We start from the raw sequence: 17,591 nt of genomic DNA on the forward strand, positions 1-17,591 counted from the left end.
CTGGAGGGAACCCATGCAGAACCCACACAAAAGATCCCGAGTCCGGGATTGAACTCAGGACTACTCAGGACCTTTGTATTGTGAGGCACTTGCACTAACTCTAGTGCCACCGTGCTGCCCCAGAAGTGGATCTCGCAATTACAAGCATGCATCACTATAGCTCTTGTCTCAAAGTAGGTGTACTGTCACCTGTCACATCACGCCGTGACTTATTTTGAGTTTACTGCTGTTTGTCCAGGGACAAGTCCAGGGACTTGCCCGACCTCTCCGGCACCCCCCCCCGCGATCCCGAAAGGGATAAGCGGTAGAAAATGGATAAATGGATGGATGGATTTGCAAGTTAATATTAGCATGCTAACAGTTAGCATGTGTCAAGTTATATCAATTTCTGGCGGTCGGCTGCAAACTTTGTTTAAGAAGTTAGCGCACTAATGTTGGCATGCTAGCATGCTAACAATTAGCATGTGTCAAATACAAAGTTTGTTGCGTCTGAGGCGTTCAGTTACGATATTGGCTAAAAATGTTAACATGCTAATTTTCTGATTGTTTTGATCTCGCGTAGTGGCCAATACTAGTGAAGTGTGAAGTGAATTATTTTTATATAGCGCTTTTCTCTAGTGACTCAAAGCGCTTTACATAGTGAAACCCAATATCTAAGTTACATTTAAACCAGTGTGGGTGGCACTGGGAGCAGGTGGGTAAAGTGTCTTGCCCAAGGACACAATGGCAGTGACTAAGATGGCGGAAGTGGGAATCGAACTTGCAACCCCCAAGTTGCTGGCACGGCCACTCTACCAACCGAGCTATACCGCCCCTATACTACTATTATAGTAATGTATTTATAGTTCATGTAGCCATTTTTATGCTTAAAATGGTCAATTTAGGGCAAGATTAAGTCGAATATATTTCCTTACTGTTAACACAAAGCTAAGATGTAGATGTTGTGTTCAGATATTTTAGCATACATTGATTGACCTACTGCAGGGGTCACCAACGCCGTGCCCGTGGGCACCAGGTAGCCCGTAAGGACCAGATGAGTAGCCTGCTGGCCTGTTCTAAAAATAGCTCAAATAGCGGCACTTACCAGTGAGCTGCCTCTATTTTTCAAATTGTATTTATTTTCTAGCAAGCTGGTCTCGCTTTGCTTGACATGTTTAATTCTAAGAGAGACAAAACTCGAATAGAATTTGAAAATCCAAGAAAATATATTTTAAAGACTTGGTCTTCACTTGTTTAAATAAATTCATTTATTTTTTTACTTTGCTTCTTATAACTTTCAGAAAGACAATTTTAGAGAAAAAATACAACCTTAAAAATGATTTTAGGATTTTTAAACACATATACTTTTTTACCTTTTAAATTCCTTCCTCTTTTTTCCTGACAATTTAAATTAATGTTCAAGTATTTTTTTTTGTAAAGAATAATAAGTACATTTGAATTTAATTCTTCATTTTAGCTTCTGTTTTTTCGACGAAGAATATTTGTGAAATATTCCTTCAAACTTATTATGATTAAAATTCCCAAAAAATATTCTGGCAAATCTAGAAAATCTGTAGAATCAAATTTAAATCTTATTTCAAAGTCTTTTGAATTTCTTTTAAAATTTTTGTTCCGGAAAATCTAGAAGAAATAATGATTTGTCTTTGTTAGAAATATAGCTTGGTCCAATTTGTTAAAAATTCTAACAAAGTGCAGATTGGATTTTAACCTATTCAAAACATGTCATCAAAATTCTAAAATTAATCTTAATCAGGAAAAATTACTAATGATGTTCCATAAATTATTTTTTTATTTTTTTCAAAAAGATTCGAATTAGCTCGTTTTTGTATGATTTTTTTTCGGTTGAATTTTGAATTTTAAAGAGTCAAAATTGAAGATGAACTATGTTTCAAAATTTTATTTTTATTTTTTTTGTGTTTTTTCCTCTTTTAAACCGTTCAATTAAGTGTTTTTTTCATCATTTATTCCCTCCAAAAATCTTCCGTAAAAGGGAAAAAAATGTACGACAGAATGACAGACAGAAATACAATTTTTTTTTATATATATATAGATTTATTTATTGAAGGTAAATTGAGCAAATTGGCTATTTCTGGCAATTTATTTAAGTGTGTATCAAACTGGTAGCCCTTTGCATTAATCAGTACCCAAGAAGTAGCTCTTGTCTTCCAAAAGGTTGGTGACCTACAGTATAATGTATTGGTTTTAGTATTTTTAATGTCAAAGTGGCCCCCGCATTCTAATTTTTTTTTATTAATGTAGATAGTTGATTTTCGTCTATTTATTTTGTCAGAGTTACAGGAGAACTCTACTATTTTTAAGGATTTTCTGCAAACAACCTATTCAAAGATAATTTCTAAGACAGCACTCTAATCTTTTTAGGAATCTGCTGCAAAAATGTGTCACGCAGAAGATTTTTATCTGAACTCGCTTGCGGCCACCAGTTGATTAACCCACATGAAGAAAAAAGGGAGGATCTAAAACGAATCCTTGAGGAACACTATTATTATAACTAAAGAAGTTGAACAAATTGCTTCTGACTGCATCTGGAATAAACAAGCGACAGCAACACCTTAGTTAAAAAATATGTAACTACCAAAAAAGAGGTGCCTTGAAGAACTCCTCAGTTACGTAAGTCACATGTTTGGACCCCTGTGTTATATGTTCATCCATCCATCCATCCATCTTCTTCCGCTTATCCGAGCTCGGGTCTCGGGAAAAGCAGCCTAAGTAAAGAAGTCCAGACTTTCCTTTCCCCAGCCACTTTGTCCAGCTCGTCCTGGGGGATCCCAAGGCGTTACCAGGCCAGCCGGGAGACATAGTCTTCCCAAAGTGTCTTAGGTCTTCCCTGTGGCCTCCTACCGGTCGGGCGTGTGGCGAAGTTGTTAGAGTGGCCGTGCCAGCAATCTGAGGGTTGCTGGTTCATTCCCCACCTTCTACCACCCTAGTCATGTCTGTTGTGTCCTTGAGCAAGACACTTCACCCTTGCTCTTGATGGGTCCTGGTTAGCGCCTTGCATGGCAGCTTCCACCATCAGTGTGTGAATGTGTGTGTGAATGTGGAAATACTGTCAAAGCGCTTTGGGCTCCTTATAAAGGGGTAGAAATGCGCTAAACAAGTACGATCATTTTTACCATTTAACACATCCCTAGGGAGGCATTCAGGTGGCATACTGACCAGATCCCCAAACCACCTCATCTGGCTCCTCTCGATGTGGAGTAGCAGCGGCTTTACTTTAAGCTCCCCCTGAATGACAGAGCATCTCAACCTATCTCTACGGGAGAGCCCCGCCACCCGGCGGACAAAACTCATTTTGGCTGCTTGTACCCGTGATCTTGTCCTTTCGGTCAAAACCCAAAGCGTTTAACCATAAGTGAGGATGGGAACGGAGATCGACCGGTAAATTGAGAGCTTTGCCCTCCGGCTTAGCTCCGCATTACTAAAGACGCCCCACCGATCCAGCTGTCCATCTCACGATTCACTCTTCCTTCACTCGTGAACAAGACTCCGAAGTACATGAACTCCTCCACTTGGGGCAAAGTCTTTCCCCCAACCCGGAGATGGCACTTCACCCTTTTCCGGGCGAGAACCATGGACTCGGACTTGGAGGTGCTGATTCCCATCCCAGTCGTTTCACACTTGGCTGCAAACCGATCCAGAGAGAGCTGAAGATTTTGTTCTGTTCTGTTGCTAAAATAGTCAATGCAATGGTTTACAGTAGTCCAAGATCATCTATGCAACAGGAGCACTTGAGTGTTTTAGGAATTTACTGCAAAAATGTTTGTCTCCCATGTTGTGAACTGAACTCGGGGACCGGTACGGCCGGATTTGGCTCCCGAATCGCCAGTCTTCATCTTCACTTACAAGGACTGTTCCCCTATGTATGTGTTCTTTATTGCTCATTATTTACACAAATGCCATATTAGAGGTACAATGAGTTATACTCGTATATGTACAGCTTATGAGCATACATAAAAAGGTAGAGAAAGTCACAATAATTATCAATATGGTGTGCATTACACTGGACAGAAGTGTATTCCTTCTTTTTAAATTATTTTAAATCGGGATACCCCAGAAGGATGCTTGTTTATGTTTTTTACCTCCTGAGATAATAGGGCACTTTTGATAAGCGTGCCTAATATGATTGAAGCCTCCACCTCATGCTCTGTTGTGTCTGTTACAATCTAAAAGCACAGCTGTATTTCCTCCTCCTCCCTTGGTTTATTGTCCAACTTCCTGCTGCTACCTTGTTAGCCCTAAGGGGGGTCGCCGAGTAGCTTCTACTCTTGTTTATTTGCCCGTTTTTTTACGAACATTTTTTATCTCGATAAAGACCCTAACACTAGTCCACGGCCAGTTAAAGCGCTTTTATCTTGATCCGAATCCGACAAGTAATGTCTCCTGCTGACTAGGGCCCCTCTGGCACAATAGTGGGACACAATAAGGTCAGTGTTATCAATCGTGCTAATATCATATTATTTTATGCAAACCCTCGGGCTCTTGCAATGAATTACATGTTCAGGTTGTCCATAAAAGATGGAGTACAGCTTCACATGATGAATAAAAAACAACGGAGACACTATAGCACAGTGGTTCTCAACTTTTTTTCAGTGATGTACCCCCTGTGAACATTTTTTTAATTCAAGTACCCCCTAATCAGAGCAAAGCACTTTTGGTTGAAAAAGCCCTGCGATGAGGTGGCGACTTGTCCAGGGTGTACACCGCCTTCCGCCCGATTGTAGCTGAGATAGGCGCCAGCGACCCCAAAAGGGAATAAGCGGTAGGAAATGGATGGATGGATGAAAAAGAGATAAAGAAGTAAAATACAGCACTATGTCATCAGTTTCTGGTTTATTAAATTGTATAACAGTGCAAAATATTGCTCATTTGTAGTGGTCTTTCTTGAACTATTTGGAAAAAAAGATATAAAAGTAACTAAAAACTTGTTGAGGAATAAACAAGTGATTCAATTATAAATAAAGATTTCTATACATAGAAATAATCATCAACTTAAAGTGCCTTCTTTGGGGATTGTAATAAAGATCCATCTGGATTCATGAACCTAATTCTAAACATCCATCCATTTTCTACCGCTTATTCCCTTTTTGGGGTCGCGGGGGGTGCTGGCGCCTATCTCAGCTACAATCGGGCGGAAGGCGGGGTACACCCTGGACAAGTAGCCACTTCATCGGAGGGCCAACACAGATAGACAGACAACATTCACACTCACATTCACACACTAGGGCCAATTTAGTGTTGCCAATCAACCTATCCCTAGATGCATGTCTTTGGAAGTGGGAGGAAGCCGGAGTACCCGAAGGGAACCCACACATTCACGGGGAGAACATGCAAACTCCATACAGAAAGATCCCGAGCCTGGGATTGAACCCAAGACTGCAGGACCTTCGTATTGTGAGGCAGACGCACTAACCCCTCTGACACCGTGAAGCCCCAATTCTAAACATTTCTTCACAAAAAAACCCCAAATCTTTAACATCAATATTTATGGAACATGTCCACAAAAAATCTAGCTGTCAACACTGAATATTGTATTGTTGCATTTTTTTTCTTCCAGTTTCTGAACTTACATTCATATTTTGTTGAAGTATTATTCAATAAATATATTTATAAAGGTTTTTTGAATTGTGGCTATTTTTAGAATATTTAAAAAAAATTTCACTCACCCCTTGTCATACCCTCAAGTATGAACCATTGCTATAGCACATAGTGTTAGACGGGCAATAGTCTTTAGGTGCAGCATCTTAAGAAAAATGAAGAAAAAAAACAACCTAACCAGTTCAGCTCACTTTGGTTATGTCAAAGGCATGCATTAAATTAATATGGTGGGAGAGTACACACATAGTCTGAGGTGTGCAGAAAAAACGCTCCTGAAAATAAGTTTAAGGAGAGGCCCTAATATCCGGGTTATTCTATTTACAATATAAATAATAATAAATTAGCGAACTTATCTTCCACCACATAATTTTGACTCCGATATCATTAGCAGAGCTCCTTCTCTGACAAGAAGAAATAGCCCTGGTATGTTCACCACTCACTTGCATGATCAGTTTTTCCCCCAGAAAATTTGTTAGTTAAGGTGGTGACTCTCCAGGGGATGGGACCGGGGAAGGGGGTTGGTGGGTTTAACGATCGGTGTAACTCTGCCTGTCGCCAACACGTCTCCACCTCGTCGCTGCCACAACAGCCTGGGGGGGCAATAAACTACAGACTGTGGTGACGTAGGCCGGCTTCGTCACGTGAAGAAGCCTACAACTTTTGGTTGTGTTTCCCGCTCCATTTGCTGAATGGCAATATACGGTATATATCTCAATATTTTTTCCGTAAAGTAAAAACAAAACAGTTCTAGCTACCTGAGATACTAAAATAATGACTTATAAAGTCAAATTAATGACTTACTGTAAGTAAGCGTTTGCAATAAGCGTTTGAAAAAAATCGTTAAAAGCGGGGCCACATGCTGACACATGCTCAACTCCATCAACCCATCCATCCATTTCCTACCGCTTGCCCCTTTTGGGGTCTCTGCTTAATTTATTACAGTATTTGGGAAGGCTGTAGTTGATTTTTATTATGTAAATGTTATATTTTTATCAAATGTTATATTTTTATCAACATTCATTATTAGTAAATATGTTACTAATAATTTAATGTAACTATAGTTGAAAAAATAGTACAATAGCAATAGGAGAGACTACTCATCCCTGAACACCATGGAGTTCATGTAGATCAGGGGTCACCAACGCGGTGCCCACAGGCACCAGTTAGCCCTTAAGGACCAGATTGAGTAGCCCGTTGGCCTTTTTTAAAAATAGCTCAAATAGCAGGACTTACCAGTGAGCTGCCTCTATTTTTTAAATTGTATTTATTTACTCGCAAGCTGGTCTCGCTTTGCTCAACATTTTTAATTCTAAGAGAGACAAAACTCAAATAGAATTTGAAAATTCAAGAAAATATTTTAAAGACTTGGTCTTCACTTGTTTAAATAAATTCATTTATTTTTTTACTTTGCTTCTTATAACTTCAGAAAGACAATTTTAGAGAAAAAAAAAACAACCTTAAAAAGGATTTTAGGATTTTTAAACACATATACCTTTTTACCTTTTAAATTCCTTCCTCTTCTTTCCTGACAGTTCAAATCAATGTTCAAGTTTTTTTTTTTTTTGTAAAGAATAATAAGTACATTTTAATTTATTCTTCATTTTAGCTTCTGTTTTTTCGATGAAGAATATTTGTGAAATATTTCTTCAAACTTATTATGATTAAAATTCAAAAAAATATTCTGGCAAATCTAGAAAATCTGTAGAATCAAATTTAAATCTTATTTCAAAGTCTTTTGAATTTCTTTTAAAATTTTTGTTCTAGAAAATCTAGAAGAAATAATGATTTGTCTTTGTTAGAAATATAGCTTGGTCCAGTTTGTTATATATTGGATTTTAACCTATTTAAAACATGTCATCAAAATTCTAAAATTAATCTTAATCAGGAAAAATTACTTATGATGTTACATAAATTATTTTATTTATTTTTTCAGAAATATTCGAATTAACTAGTTTTTCTCTTCATTTTTTACGGTTGAATTTTGAATTTTAAAGAGTCGAAATTGAAGATCAAATATGTTTAAAAAACTTTTTTTATTTTTTTTTCGTGTTTTCTCCTCTTGTAAACCGTTACATTTGATGTTTTTTTTCATAATTTATTCTCTACAAAAAACCTTCCGTAGAAGAAAAAAAATGTACAACGGAATGACAGACAGAAATACCCATTTTTTTTTATATACAAATGTATTTATTAAAGGTACATTTCTGGCAATGTAAGTGTGTATCAAACTGGTAGCCCTCGCATTAATCAGTACCCAAGAAGTAGCTCTTGGTTTCAAAAAGGTTGGTGACCCCTGATGTAGGCTTTATGATGCAGTTACATTATTATATCAACTATCAGAGACAGAAACTCTTCGTTTAAAATAATGTCCTTTTTTGCTCTTTCAACACAGAAAAAAGTAAAGTGAAATAACTTAGTTTTTCTGTAAGTCAATATTGCTTGTCTTTCTCTCAGACAGACAAGGCTTTGCTGTCCGTAACAGACGCACACATACACGCATGCACCCACACACCCACGGCACAGTGAGCTAACGTTAAGCTAATAGCTAAGTAGCCTTTATCTCAAAGACTGCGAGCGAGCTGAGCTGCCGCTTGTTTCCAGAACGTCAACGGGCTCATAGTGATGTTTATAGTAGTTGACGGGGTGGTGTTTATGATCATTTGGGGAGAGTCCGCTGCCTTACCTGCTAAAAACACCTTTCTGCTCGCTCCACGTTACATGCGCTCTGAATACGCGCTGCTGATTGGCTGTTACGTGTGCTCTGAATACGCACTGCTGATTGGCTGTTACGTGCGCTCTGAATACGCACTGCTGATTGGCTGTTACGTGCGCTCTGAATACACACTGCTGATTGGCTGTTACCGCTCTGCGTGTAACCAATCAGATGGTTCTGTGGGTGGGACAAGGCTGGGTGCTGGAGAGACATACTGACAGAGGCAGATGCAGAACTAAGCAGAGCAGCTTGTTAAGACTTTGTTTTTTTCGTTAAGACTTTAGTCTCTTTGTTGTTAAGGCGGCCGCCTTAATAAGAAAGCGCTGCGGGAAACCGTGATTATACTTTGTCCCAAATGTAACTCGAGTCGAGGGCGTGAGTCTCGATTTGTCACTGCCGTCTGGTTCTCCCATGGCCAGAACATACTGTAACGGTACAGTGGGAGAAGGAGACGGCATGGAGGCAAGGACGTTGTTAGCTTACTGCGTGTTTATTGAAATATGTAAATATATATGAAGTGTGTGACTAACCCAAACGTATACGGTGTGACTATGTGTTGTAAGTATATGAGGAGTGTTACCAGGTGGTGTTGAAGGTGCGTGTTGAGATCGGTGCGGAAGTCCAGAAAGGGCAAGGCAGGCTCTGAGATCCAGGGACAGGCAGGAGGTCAGGGGCAGGAGTGAGGCGTCGTGGTCCAAGGGCAGGTGTGAGGTCGATCTCCTGGTCTAAACAACAAAGATCCAAAATTAAATGAAGAAAATGTCACCTACTGATGAACTAAAGTGAATCCAGTGTTGTGTATGGAATCATCTGTGTGGAGTATGGGCTTGAAATTCCAAGGTTTGGAGGACCAAGATCACAAGAAGGTAGTCGTGACTGAGCGACAGAAATTCAAGAGGAATGGACACAACATAAAGTAAAAATACCAAGAGCTAAAAGTAGAGCTTGAAAGTTGTGGAAAGTAAAAGCAACAGTTTTGCCAGGGACAGGATGAATGGTTCCAGGAATAACATCCAAGATCTCTGTACACACAAATACAGTCCTAGGACATTTCTACCATACTCTACGCCTATGTGTGTGCATTGTTGTGACTATGTGGATTATTTGAGGTCTTTTTGTATTATGGAAGGTGTTTCTAGTACAGGTTGGATATTTGTGCCTGAGAAATTGAGCTCTGTCCAGGTTCACTTCTTCAAACCATACTGTTGCTAGGAATGTGTACTGTTTAAGACTGCAGAATCATACGAATCCAATGAACGGTTGGTGCCACATGTGCCCAGGCGCAATACAAATTGCTTGGTGTGAGCACGTGCTAAGGCACCATATAGAGGCCTAAGCTTGCCCACATGGGGGCAGACAAGTGGAGGGACGATGGGTTGTTATGAATGTTTATGAATGTTGCATTTGTACTACAGTACACTTTATGGTTTTCTTTCTGGAAAGAGAAATTAGTTGGTACAATCGGGCTGGTGCGACAGGTGAGGCTGCGGTGAACCAAATAAACCCTCACACACTGGGTTCATTTCTGTTTCTCACTGGGTACAACATCACATGATCATAGTCTCCTTTCTATGTACAAAGACTGCTCAGTCCTTTGTTAACTCCTGGGCAACATTTGGCCTAATTATAGAACTATGACTCAAATGTGTTCTAAAACGGTAAATGGATTTTACTTGTGTAGCGTTTTTCTAGCTTGAAGGTGCTTTGACACTATTACCACATTTAGCTACTTAAGACAGCACCAGGAGCAACTGGTATCTTGAATTGGTCACAGTGGGACTAAGAATCAAACCTACAACCTTCATGTTGAGAGACGACCATTATACCACTCAACTACTACTAAAATAATTGATACATACAGTATTTAGTGTGATGTTGTCGGAGGCTATGCCTGGGAAACCAAAATTATAGTTCTTGACACAACGAAACAAAGCTGAAAGCAAGAGTACTGTATATGTCAAGATGGTACGGACCCTGTTGTTTTATTAAATTAATTTAAAAATTTCTTGTGGGTTAATCACTGTCAAAGGATATGGGGAAACTCTATAGCAATCATCTAGATTACATTATGGGAAATTTCACTACCCTCTTACAGTTTGAAGATACTAATGAAACATAGGTATTGGAATTAATTTCTATTCTTAAAGGGGAACATTATTACAATTTCAGAAGGGTTAAAAACAATAAAAATCAATTCCCAGTGGCTTGTTGTATTTTTTTTATTTTTTTTCAAAATTTTACCGGTCTCGGAATATCCCTAAAAAAAGCTTTAAAGTGCTTGATTTTCGCTATTTGCGATGCGACTATCCATTTCCCTGTGACGTCACACAGTGCTGCCAATGTAAACAAACAATGGCGAATACCACAGCAAGATATAGCGACATTAGCTCGGATTCAGACTCGGATTTCAGCGGTTTAAGTGATTCAACAGATTACGCATGTATTGAAACGGATGGTTGGAGTATGAAAGTATTGAAGAAGAAACTGAAGCTATTGAGCGAATAGCTATTGACGCTATACATAGCCATAGCATGGCCGAATAGCTGCGTTAGCATCGCCATTAAAATGTGCGGACCAAACAATCAGGACTTTCGCATCTGGTGACACTGGAGAAACTTAAATCCGTCGATTGGTAAGTATTTTTTTCGCATTAAATGTGGGTGGAGGGAAACGTATTATAGTTGCAAATGCATCTGCAGGTTATCTATACTTCTCTGTGCCATGTCTGCTTTAGCACCGTCGGTAAATAGCATGTTAGCGTCGATTAGCGTAGCATGTTAACATCGATTAGCTGGCAGTCACGCCGTGACCAAATATGTCTGATTAGCACAGAAGTCAACAACATCAACAAAACTCACCTTTGTGATTTAGTTGACTTTATCGTTGCAAATGCATCTGCAGGTTATCCATACATCTCTGTGCCATGTCTGTCATTGCCGGTAAAATGTGGAGACACTTTGGTACATTCAATGGGGGTCTGGCGGCAGACACTTTCGCATCTTCGAGCCACTGGTGCAACTTGAATCCCTCCCTGTTAGTGTTGTTACACCCTCCGACAACACACCGACGAGGCATGATGTCTCCAAGGTTCCAAAAAATAGTAGAAAAAAACAAAAATAACAGAGCTGAGACCCAATGTTTACAATGTGTTGAAAATTAAAATGGCGGCTGTATTACCTCGGCGACGTCACATTCTGACGTCATCGCCTCCAGAGCGATAAATAGAAAGGCGTTTAATTCGCCAAAATTCACCCATTTAGAGTTCGGAAATCGGTTAAAAAAATATATGGTCTTTTTTCTGCACCATCAAGGTATATATTGACCCTTACATAGGTCTGGTGATAATGTTCCCCTTTAAGATATAAGCAGATATCTTAAGCAGAATAGCGGAAGCCATCTTTAAAACTGCTGCAAACCTAACAAACGCATCAATAACTCAGTCAGGAGTGTGCAGGTGTCCTTAATTAAATCAGTTTCCTCCATTATTATTAAATCCCTTTAAACACATATTTAGGGGGACGGCGTGGCGCAGTGGGAGAGTGGCCGTGCGCAACCCGAGGGGCCCTGGTTCAAATCCCACCTAGTACCAACCTCGTCACGTCCGTTGTGTCCTGAGCAAGACACTTCACCCTTGCTCCTGATGGGTGCTGGTTGGCGCCTTGCATGGCAGCTCCCTCCATCAGTGTGTGAATGTGTGTGTGAATGGGTAAATATGAAAGTAGTGTCAAAGCGCTTTGAGTACCTTGAAGGTAGAAAAGCGCTATACAAGTACAACCCATTTATTTAACCTATCCCTGCAATCCAGGGAGGTTCCTTCAGATTTAAAAATAGCCGAATCCAGAGATCCAAGACTTTTTAATAATTATCGGCCAAAATCAGTGTTACTATGCTTCTCTAAAATATTGGAAAAACTGGTTTATAAAACAATGGTGCACCACTTAAATTAACACAATATCCTCTATGAACACCAGTATTGTTTTCGGAACAATCACTCCACTATTATGGTTCTTGTTCAATTGGTTGAGATTATCTATACTGCCCTGAAAGATTTTCTCTTGGCATATTCCTTGATCTTTCCAAAGCTTTTGATACTGTTATTTATACAATTTTACTTGATCAAAATATTACTTTTAAATGGCTGCCTAGTTATTTGTTTAACCGTGAGCAATATGTGTATGTCAACGGTTGTTTTTCATCCCAACTTAAGATGTCATGTGGAGTTCCCCGTGGTTATACAGTATACTTGGATCTTTATTATTTCTCATTTACATCAATGACCTAGCTGATGTATCTTCATCCTTCACACCCAATCTGTTTGCTGATGATACAAATGTGATCCCAACTCACAAGAAATTTGAAAACCTTGTTAGGGAAGCTAATACTAGTATAGCCGTGCTATCTGATGCGTGTCTTGTTAATAGACTATCACTAAATGTAAAAAAAATCCAACTTTATTGTGTTTGCAAGAAAAAAAAAAAACATTCCGTAAACAGAGTGCAAAGATTTCTTTTGGAGGAATCGAAATTAGTCAAGTTTCATCTACGAAATTTCTAGGTATCCTAGTCCAGTGGCTCTGAAATGAGGGTACGCGTACCCCGGGGGGTACTTGAAGGTATGCCAAGGGGTACGTGAGATTTAAAAAAAAAACAATTCAAAATTCCTTCATAAATATATTTATTGAATAATACTTCAAGAAAATATGAATGTAAGTTCATAAACTGTGAAAACAAATGCAAATATGCAATATCCAGTGTTGACAGCTAGATTTTTTGTGGACAAGTTCCATAAATATTGTTTATGTTTAAAATATTATTTTTTTGTGAAGAAATGTTTAGATTTAAGTTCATAAATCCAGATGAATCTCTATTACAATCCCCAAAGAGGGCACTTTAAGTTGGTGATTACTTCACTGTGTAGAAATCTTTATTTATAATTGAATCACTTGTTTATTTTTCAACAAGTTTTTAGTTACTTTTATATCTTTTTTTACCAAATAGTTCAAGAAAGACCTATTTGTGAGCAATATTTTGCACTGTTGCATTTAATAAACCAGAAACTAATGACATAGTGCTGTATTTTACTTCTTTATCTCTTTTTTTCAACCAAGAATGCTTTGCTCTGATTAGGGGCTACTTCAATTAAAAAAATGTTCACAGGGGGTACATCACTGAAAAAAGGTTGAGAACCACTGTCCTAGTCGATGAACAATTGCCATGGTCAGAAGACATAAGTAACCAACAAAGAGTCAAGAACTCTTGGGATCATCAGAAGAATCAGGGGTTTGTTCATCAGGCATGCCTCTTAAAGGCCTACGGAAACCCAGAAGAAAAGGGTCCCCAGTCGTCTTGGACTCCAAGCCACTGGACCCTGACCCGGATCAGTCAAGGATCGTGTGGTGCCTGTCTGTGCACCAGTCTCCCCACGTTAAAGGCCTACTGAAACCTACTACTACCGACCTCGCAGTCTGATAGTTTATATATCAATGATGAAATATTAACATTACAACACATGCCAATACGTTCTTTTTAGTTTACTAAATTGCAATTGTAAATTTCCCGCGAAGTGTCGTGTTGAAAACGTTGCGGTATGATGACTCGTATGATGACGCGTGCGTTTGACGTCTCGGGTTGTAGCGGACATTATTTTCCAGCCTGATCCAAGCTATAAGTAGCCTGCTTTAATCGCATAATTAAAGAGTATTCTGGACATCTGTGTTGCTGAATCTTTTGCAATTTGTTCAATTAATAATGGAGAAGTTAAAGTAGAAAGATAGAGGTGGGAGCTTTTAGCCTTTAGCCACACAAACACAGTCGGTGTTTCCTTGTTTAAAATTCCGGAAGGCGAAGCTTTACTATGGATCAGAGCGGTCAAGCGAACAAGGATCCCGACCAAATGTCAACCGGCAGTTTTTGGTGAGAAAATTGTGGTAATAAGTTTGCTCTTACCGGCGACATCGGTGACATCAGCGGAGCTTCCAGCAGCGTGACTTGCCTCAGAGACACTGGGTCAACACACATACTCGTGGCCATACTCCTCCGACTTTAGTTACTATTTAATCTCACTAAAACATTAACACAATGGGCATATAAGGGATTTTCCAGAATTATCATAGTAAATATGTGTAATAACATCTGCAACCGCCTTTTTTTTTTTTTTAACCTTTTTTTTCTAGTCTTTTACTCTCAAAATCCTCATCCACAAATCTTTCATCCTCGCTCAAATTAATGGGGAAATTGTCGCTTTCTCGGTCGGAATAGCTCTTTCTGCTAGAGGCTCACATTATAAACAATGTGAGGATGAGGGGAGCCCTACAACCAGTGATGTCACGCGCACATAGTCTGCTACTTCAGGTAAAGGCAAGGCTTTTTTATTAGCGACCAAAAGTTTCGAACTTTATCGTCGATGTTCTCTACTAAATCCTTTCAGCAAAAATATGGCAATATCGCAAAATGATCAAATATGACACATAGAATGGACCTGCTATCCCCGTTTGAATAAGAAAATCTCATTCAGTATGCCTTAAACTCTTTATTACAGTTTAATTCATCCATATCTTATCTATTGCAATATTGTTTGGGCTAGTACATATCCATCACATTTACACAAATGATTCATTGTACAAAATACATTTTTAAGAATAGCTACCTCCTCTAACTATTTAACACCATCTGCTCCTGTGGTTTAGGAAACTAAATGCACTATCTATTTAAGATATCAACACAGTTCAGTCCTCTCCTTTTATCTATAAATATACTTACTTCCCTAATACACTTCCTACATCGTTCAAAGATTATTTTAAAACCAATTCGCAATTTCATAATCATAATACCAGACAAACTGATAATCTCCGTTCTGTCTTTGGCCGTATTGCTTTTAGCCAATTTTCCATTAAACACAGAGGTTCTTTACTCTGGAATCCTCACCTATGTATTGCAAACTCCTCATCTTCACTCAGTAACTTTAAACATAGATTAGGGGCCAGTCTGGTGAATAAACATTCTCCATTTGTTCCTACCTTATAATGTAGCCCCTTACTTCCTCACATGCACTCACCCAAACACACACACCTAGTCTCAATCCACACAAGGTAGCCTACTTGTTGTTGTCTTATTTTTTATGTTTTATGTTTAATTTTGTTTGTTAATTTACTGCTTTAGGTGAGAGCCTTGCATAAGCCCTTTTTTGGGTTTCTTTTCTCACCTGCAGTTCTTCTTACTACGTATTTCTCATTACTAATTTCTTGTCTCTATGTATTTTAACAATGTTTTGTTTTATACTGTATATATTGTGCGAATAAATAAATAAATAAACATTCTGTCATATGAGACACTAAGGACGTAAAATGACCAAATGCCTCAAGCAAAAGCAACACTTACTGTGTGTCCTTTGTCTGCTGTGCTGCCTGGAGGGTCCAAAGCCCGGTAAGGTCAGACAGAACCAAGGCTTCCCTATCTTGAGGGTTCTTCTGGACACTTTATTTAAGACTTGTACGGTTTCTTTGATGGTACAGTCAGATGATATAGTCTTTTGATTAAATTGTTTCTTTACAAAAAGTGTTCATCTTTTCACAGAATCTTTACAAGTGTTTAAAAGCACTCAATGTTCTTGGCATAACAACACTAAACAATGCACTTCTCCGTATTTCAATTCCATGCTGCATACAATACTCAACAAAAATATTTTGGGCTACACATTGCCAGAAAGCTAAGGACCTGGATTATTCCTATTTTGTATATTCTGGAGAACGAGCGTCCTCTTCATTAGACATTGGATTTTGGCTTATTTATTTTGTCAGAGTTACAGGAGTGAGCTGCACTTTCTGCAAAAAAGCTAGTCAAAGATCATCTCCATGACATAATCTGTCAAATCTTTTTGAAAAATAACACATAGACCACCAGTTAAAAAGCCCAAATGATGAAAAAGAGAGGACCTATAATGGAACCATGAGGAACACCACTAGTAAGATGTTGTACAAATGACTACTGACTGCATCTGACTTAAACAAGCTACAGCAACACCTTGATTTACTTACTGCCCCACTCGATCCCTAAGATCAGCCCATCAGCTGCTACTGACGGTCCCTGACACAAGGCCGAAGCTTAGAGGTGACAGAGCTTTCGCTGCTGCTGCTCCCAAGCTCTGGAACGACCTACCTCTGAGTGTTAGACAAGCCTCCTCTCTTCCTGTTTTTAAATCTCTCTTAAAAACATACTTTTATTCCTTGGCTTTTAACACTAAGTGATATCCATCCTGCAATGGCGGCCCATTATACACCTGCTGTGAACCTGTTTTTATGTTTTATTTATTTATTTTTTATCATGTTCGGTTTGTGTTGTGTTGTTTGCTCGGTCCTCGTATTATCTTTTAACCTGTCCATTATACAGCACTTTGGCTACCCCTGTGGTAAATTTTAAATGTGCTTTATAAATAAAGTTGATTTGATTTGGGCGGGGTGGCTCAGTTGGTAGAGCGGCCGTGCCATCAACTTCAGGGGTCCAGGTTCGTCCACAGCTTCCGCCAACCAAGTCACTGCCGTTGTGTCCTTGAGCAAGACACTTTACCCACCTGCTCCAAGTGCCACTTGTGAGTCCAAGTGTCGCTTAAAGATGTAGATAATGGCTTTCACTAAGAAAACCGCTTTAAATCTCTTGAGAAAAAGTGCAACATAAATATAATTCACTTCACATTATTGGGAAGACATTGTATCTGCTAAAAAAAAAAAAACCTTGAGGAACGGCATAGTTACTGTATCAGAAGTGTTTGCGAGTAAGGTTAAAATGTCAATACATGGATCCGCCAATGTGTTGACGGTGGTCCAAGTTCCTCTATGCAACAGGAACGCTCAAGTGTTTATCAGATTTTGCTCCAAAATGTTTTGAACTGAACTGAACTTATTTCATTCCTGGGCCGAATAGTGCCCGGGATACGCCAGTCGAAAAGCTGTGTCATAGTGTCTGAGGATCTACAGCCTTAACAACCCGATCTGCATCTCAGTCAGGCTATTTTGTTGTGCATCTCGTGGTGTTTGGATTCCTTCACACCCAGCGACCCTCCACTGTGAGCATAGTAAGCCATTACATACTTAAGTTCTTTAAATTGAATTTTTAAGATTTAAAACATCAATCATTTCAATTTTTATCGTGAATTCTCCTTATCTTGTTATGCAAGCTTTCATTTCCTTGCTATCATTTGCATTTCGAATGTGTTTTGCATGTACTTTTTTTGAGAGAGTATAAAATTGCCTTAACCGGAATACATTTTTCTG

The 17,591-nt window shown here is 38.9% G+C and overlaps 1 protein-coding gene across 1 annotated transcript in view; it reads left to right on the plus strand.

The window, feature by feature from the left end:
• Positions 1 to 17,591, plus strand: part of LOC133559409 (phosphoinositide 3-kinase regulatory subunit 6) — a 76,565-nt gene that overhangs the window by 1,477 nt on the left and 57,497 nt on the right. The gene's annotated exons all lie outside the window — the stretch shown is intronic.

This window comes from Nerophis ophidion, linkage group LG01 (genome assembly GCF_033978795.1).
Source record: "Nerophis ophidion isolate RoL-2023_Sa linkage group LG01, RoL_Noph_v1.0, whole genome shotgun sequence".
Lineage (NCBI taxonomy): Eukaryota > Metazoa > Chordata > Actinopteri > Syngnathiformes > Syngnathidae > Nerophis > Nerophis ophidion.